Source organism: Tachypleus tridentatus, chromosome 10, assembly GCF_004210375.1.
Source record: "Tachypleus tridentatus isolate NWPU-2018 chromosome 10, ASM421037v1, whole genome shotgun sequence".
Lineage (NCBI taxonomy): Eukaryota > Metazoa > Arthropoda > Merostomata > Xiphosura > Limulidae > Tachypleus > Tachypleus tridentatus.
The window spans coordinates 126,018,231-126,025,515 of record NC_134834.1 but is presented as its reverse complement, the minus strand read 5'-3'; positions in this window follow the sequence as shown (position 1 = coordinate 126,025,515).

Sequence of the window (7,285 nt, the reverse complement as noted above, 5' to 3'; positions counted from 1 at the left end):
TAAGAACATAATATATCATCAAACAATGTGTACGTCTTGGAGAATTTTATATTAACGATTCCAAAAAATATAATATATCAATCAAACAATGTGTACATCCTGGAGAATTTTATATTAACGATTCTAAGAACATAATATATCATCAAAGAATTTATATATCGTGGAGAATCTTAAATTAACGATTCTAAGAACATAATAATATATAATCAAACAAAGTGTACATCCTGGAGATATTTATATTAACGATTCTAAGAACAGAATATATCATCAAACAATGCGTACATCCTAGATAATTTTATATTACGATTCTAAGAACATAATATACCATCAAACAATGTATACATCCTGGAGAATTTTATATTAACTATTCTAAAAAACACAATATATCATCAAACAACGTATACATACTGGAGAATTTTATATTAACGATTCTAAGAACATAATATATCATCAAACAATGTGTACATCCTGGAGAATTTTATATTAACGATTCTAAGAACATAATACATCAAAAAAGAATATATACATGCTGGAGAATTTTATATTAACGATTCTAAGAACATAATATATCATCAAACACTGCACAACATCCTGGAGAATTTTATATTAACGATTCTAAGAACATAATATATCATCAAACAATGTAAAATATCGTGGAGAATTTTTTATTAACGATTCTAAGAACATAATATATCATCAAAGAATGTAGATGTCCTGGAGAATTTTATATTAACGATTCTAAGAACATAATATATCATCAAAGAATGTATTATTCCCGGAGAATCTTATATTAACGATTCTAAGAACATAATATATCATCAAACAATGTGTACATCCTGGAGAATTTTATATTAACGATTCTAAGAACACAATATATCATCAAACAACAATGTATACATCCTAGAGAATTTTATATTAACGATTCTAAGAACATAATATATCATCAAAGAATGTATATATACTGGAGAAATATTATATTAACGATTCTAAGAACATAATATAATATTAATCAATGCGTATATTCTGGAGTATATTTTATATTTACGATTCTAAGAACATAATATATCATCAAACAATGTGTACATCCTGGAGAATTTTATATTAACGATTCTTCTAAGAACATAAATATATAACGATCAAACAAATATGTACGTCTTGGAGAATTTTATATTAACGATTCTAAGAACACAATATAATATCAAACGATGTATACATCCTGGAGTAATTTTATATTAACGAATCTAAAAACATAATAGTATTATCAAACAATGTATATACATCATGGAGAATTTTATATTATCAACCCTAAAAAATATAATATAACAACAAACAATATGTCTGTACATCCTGGAGAATTTTATATTAACGATTCTAAGAACATAATATATCATCAAAGAATGTATATATCCTGGAGTATCTTTTATATTAACGATTCTAAGAACATAATATGCCAATCAAAACAATGTGTACATCCTGGAGATATTTATATTAACGATTCTGAGAAGAGATAATAATATCAGGAAAACAATGTGTACATCCTGGAATTTTTTATTTTAACGATTCTAAGCAAATATATACAATACCATCAAAGAATATATATACATGCTGGAGAATTTTATATTAACGATTCTAAGAACATAATATATCATCAAACAATGTGTACATCCGGTAATTTTATATGCCGATATTAACGATTCTAAGAACATAATATATCATCAAAGAATATATACATGTCTGAGAATTTTATATTAAATTACCTACATCCATAGAACGATTCTAAGAACATAATATATCATCAAACAATGTATACATCCTTGAGAATTTTATATTAACGATTCTAAGAACATAATATACCATGAAACAATGTATACATCATGGAGAATTTTATATTAACGATTCTAAGAACATAATATATCATTAAAGAATGTGTACATACTGGAAAATTTTATCTTAACGATTCTAAGAACATAATATATCATCAAAGAATGTATTATTCCTGAAGAATCTTATATTAACGATTCTAAGAATATAATATATCATCAAACAATGTGTTCATCCTGGAGAATTTTATATTAACGATTCTAAGAACATAATATATCATCAAGGAATGTATACATCCTGGAGAATTTTATATTAACGATTTTAAGAACATAATATATCGTCTAAGAATGTATTATTCCTGCAGAATCTTATATTAACGATTCTAAGAACATAATATATCATCACACAACGTGTTCATCCTGGAGAATTTTATATTAACGATTCTAAGAACATAATATATCATCAAAGAATGTATATATCTTGGAGAATCTTATATTAACGATTCTAAGAACATAATATATCATTAAACAATGCGTACATCCTGGAGAATTTTATATTAACGATTCTAAGAATATAATATATCATCAAACAATGTGTACATCCTGGAGAATTTTATATTAACGATTCTAAGAACATAATATATCATCAAACAATGTGTACGTCTTGGAGAATTTTATATTAACGATTCTAAAACAGAATATATCATCAAGCGATGTATACATGCTGGAGAATTTTATATTAACGATTCTAAAAACATAATATATCATCAAACAATGTGTACATCCTGGAGAATTTTATATTAACGATTCTAAGAACATAATATATCATCAAAGAATTTATATATCGTGGAGAATCTTAAATTAACGATTCTAAGAACATAATATATAATCAAACAATGTGTACATCCTGGAGATATTTATATTAACGATTCTAAGAACAGAATATATCATCAAACAATGCGTACATCCTAGAGAATTTTATATTAACGATTCTAAGAACATAATATATCATCAAACAATGTATACATCCTGGAGAATTTTATATTAACGATTCTAAAAACACAATATATCATCAAACAACGTATACATACTGGAGAATTTTATATTAACGATTCTAAGAACATAATATATCATCAAACAATGTGTACATCCTAAAGAATTTTATATTAACGATTCTAAGAACATAATATATCATCAAAGAATGTATACATCCTGGAGAATTTTATATTAACGATTCTAAGAACATAATATACCATCAAACAATGTATACATCCTGGAGAATTTTATATTAACGATTCTAAGAACATAATATATCATCAAAGAATGTGTACATACTGGAAAATTTTATATTAACGATTCTAAGAACATAATATATCATCAAAGAATGTATTATTCTAAAGAATTTTATATTAACGATTCTAAGAATATAATATATCATCAAACAATGTGTGCATCCTGGAGAATTTTATATTAACGATTCTAAGAACATAATATATCATCAAAGAATGTATACATACTGGAGAATTTTATATTAACGATTCTAAGAACATAATATATCATCAAACAATGTGTACATCCTAAAGAATTTTATATTAACGATTCTAAGAACATAATATATCATCAAAAGAATGTATTATTCCTGGAGAATCTTATATTAACGATTCTAAGAACATAATATATCATCAAACAATGTGTACATCCTGGAAAATTTTTTATTAACGATTCTAAGAACATAATATATCATCAAGGAATGTATACATCCTGCAGAATTTTATATTAAAGATTCTAAGAACATAATATATCATCAAAGAAAGTATATCCAGGAGAATTTTATATTAACGATTCTAAGAACATATATATCATCAAATAATGTGTACATCCTTGAGAATTTTATATTAATATTTAACGATTCTAAGAACATAATATATCATCAAACAATGTATACATCCTGGAGAATTTTATATTAACGATTCTAAGAACATAATATACCATCAAACATTGTATACATTCTGGAGAATTTTATATTAACGATTCTAAGAACATAATATATCATCAAAGAATGTATATATCCTGGAGAATTTTATATTAACGATTCTAAGAACATAATATATCATCAAGTAATGTATACATCCTGGAGAATTTTATATTAACGATTCTAAGAACACAATATATCATCAAAGAATGTATATATCCTGGAGAATTTTATATTAACGATTCTAAGAACATAATATATCATCAAACAATGCGTACATCCTGGAGAATTTTATATTAACGATTCTAAGAACATAATATATAATCAAACAATGTATAACATCCTGGAGAATTTTATATTAACGATTCTAAAACACAATATATCATCAAACAATGTATACATCCCGGAGAATTTTATATTAACGATTCTAAGAACATAATATATCATTAAAGAATGTGTACATACTGGAAAATTTTATATTAACGATTCTAAGAACATAATATATCTTCAAAGAATGTATATATTCTGGAGAATCTTATATTAACGATTCTAAGAACATAATATATCATCAAACAATGTGTACATCCTGGAGAATTTTATATTAACGATTCTAAGAACATAATATATCATCAAGGAATGTATACATCCTGAAGAATTTTATAGTAACGATTCTAAGAACATAATATATCATCAAACAATGTGTAGATCCTGGAGAATTTTATATTAACGATTCTAAGAACATAATATATCATCAAAAAATGTATTATTCCTGGAGAATTTTATATTAACGATTCTAAGAACACAATATATCATCAAACAATGTGTACATCCTGGAGAATTTTATATTATCTATTCTAAGAATACAATATACCACCAAGGAATGTATACATCCTGGAGAATTTTATATTAACGATTCTAAGAACATAATATATCATCAAACAATGTATACATCCAGGAGAATTTTATATTAACGATTCTAAGAATATAATATCATCAAACAATGTGTACATCCTTGAGAATTTTATATTAACGATTTAACGATTCTTAGAACATAATATATCATCAAACAATGCGTACATCCTGAAGAATTTTATATTAACGATTCTAAGAACATAATATATATCATCAAACAATGTATACATCCTGGAGAATTTTAGATTAACGATTCTAAAAACATAATATATCATAAAAGAATGTATATATTCTGGAGAATCTTATATTAACGATTCTAAGAACATAATATATCATCAACCAATGCGTACATTTTGAAGAATATTATATAAACAATTCTAAGAATATAATATATCATCAAACAATGTGTACATTTTGGAGAATTTTATATTAACGATTCTAAGAACATAATATATCATCAAACAATGCGTACATCCTAGAGAATTTTAAATTAACGATTCTAAGAACATAATATATCATCAAACAATGTGTACATACTGGAGAATTTTATATTAACGATTCTAAGAACATAGTATATCATCAAACAATGCGTACATCCTAGAGAATTTTATATTTACGATTCTCAGAACATAATATACCATCAAACAATGTATACATCCTGAAGAATTTTATATTAACGATTCTAAAAACACAATATATCATCAAACAATGTATACATACTGAGAGGTTTATATTAACGATTCTAAGAACATAATATATCATCAAACAATGTGTACATCCTGGAGAATTTTATATTAACGATTCTAAGAACATAATAATATATCATCAAAAGAATATATACACATCTGGAGAATTTTATATTAACGATTCTAAGAACATAGTATATCATAAACAAACCGTACATCCTGGAGAATTTTATATTAACCATTTTAAAAAACATAATATATCATCAAACAATGCGTACATCCTGGAAATTTTTATATTAACGATTCTAAGAACATAATATACCATCAAACAATGTATACATCCTGGAGAATTTTATATTAACGATTCTAAAAACACAATATATCATCAAACAATGTATACATCCTGGAGAATTTTATATTAACGATTCTAAGAACATAATATATCATCAAACAATGTGTACATCCTGGAGAATTTTATATTAACGATTCTAAGAACATAATATATCATCAAACAATGTGTACATCCTGGAGAATTTTATATTAACGATTCTAAGAACATAATATATCATCAAACAATGTATACATCCTGGAGAATTTTATATTAACGATTCTAAAAACACAATATATCATCAAACAATGTATACATCCTGGAGTATCTGATATTAACGATTCTAAGAACATAATATACCATCAAACAATGTATACATCCTGGAGAATTTTATATTAACGATTCTAAGAACTAAATATATCATCAAAAAATGTGTACATCCTGGAAAATTTTATATTAACGATTCTAAAAACACAATATATCATCAAACAATGTAATACATCCTGGAGAAATTTTATATTAACGATTCTAAGAACATAATATTTCATCAAGGAATGTATACATCCTGCAGAATTTTATATTAAAGATTCTAAGAACATAATATATCATCAAAGAAAGTATACATCCTGTAGAATTTTATATTAACGATTCTAAAAACACAATATATCATCAAACTGTTTATACATCCTGGAGGTATTTGATATTAACGATTCTAAGAACATAATATATCATCAAACAATGTGTACATCCTGAAGAATTTTATATTAACGATTCTAAGAACATAATATATCATCAAAGAATGTATACATCCTGGAGAATTTTATATTAACGATTCTAAGAACAAAATATATCATTAAAAAATGTATACATCCTGGAGAATTTTATATTAACGTTTCTAAGAACATAATATATCTTCAAAGAATGTATATATTCTGGAGAATCTTATATTAACGATTCTAAGAACATAATATATCATCAAACAATGTGTACATCTGGAAATTTTTATATTAACGATTCTAAGAACATAATATACCATCAAACAATGTATACATCCTGGAGAATTTTTATATTAACGATTCTAAGAACATAATATACATCAAACAATGTATACATCCTGGAGAATTTTATATTAACGATTCTAAGAATAATATATCATCAAACAATGTATATCCTGGAAATTTTATATTAACGATTCTAAGAACATAATATATCATCAAACAATGTATACATCTAGAATTTTATATTAACGATTCTAAGAACATAATATCATCAAAGAATGTATATATCCTGGAGAATTTTAAATTAACGATTCTAAGAACATAATATATATAATCAAACAATGTGTACATCCTGGAGAATTTTTATATTAACGATTCTAAGAACATAATATATCATCAAACAATGTGTACATCCTGGAGAATTTTATAACGATTCTAAGAACATAATATATCATCAAAAATGTATACATCCTGGAGAATTTTATATTAACGATTCTAAGAACATAATATATCATCAAACAATGCGTATCCTGGAGAATTTTTATATTAACGATTCTAAGAACATAATT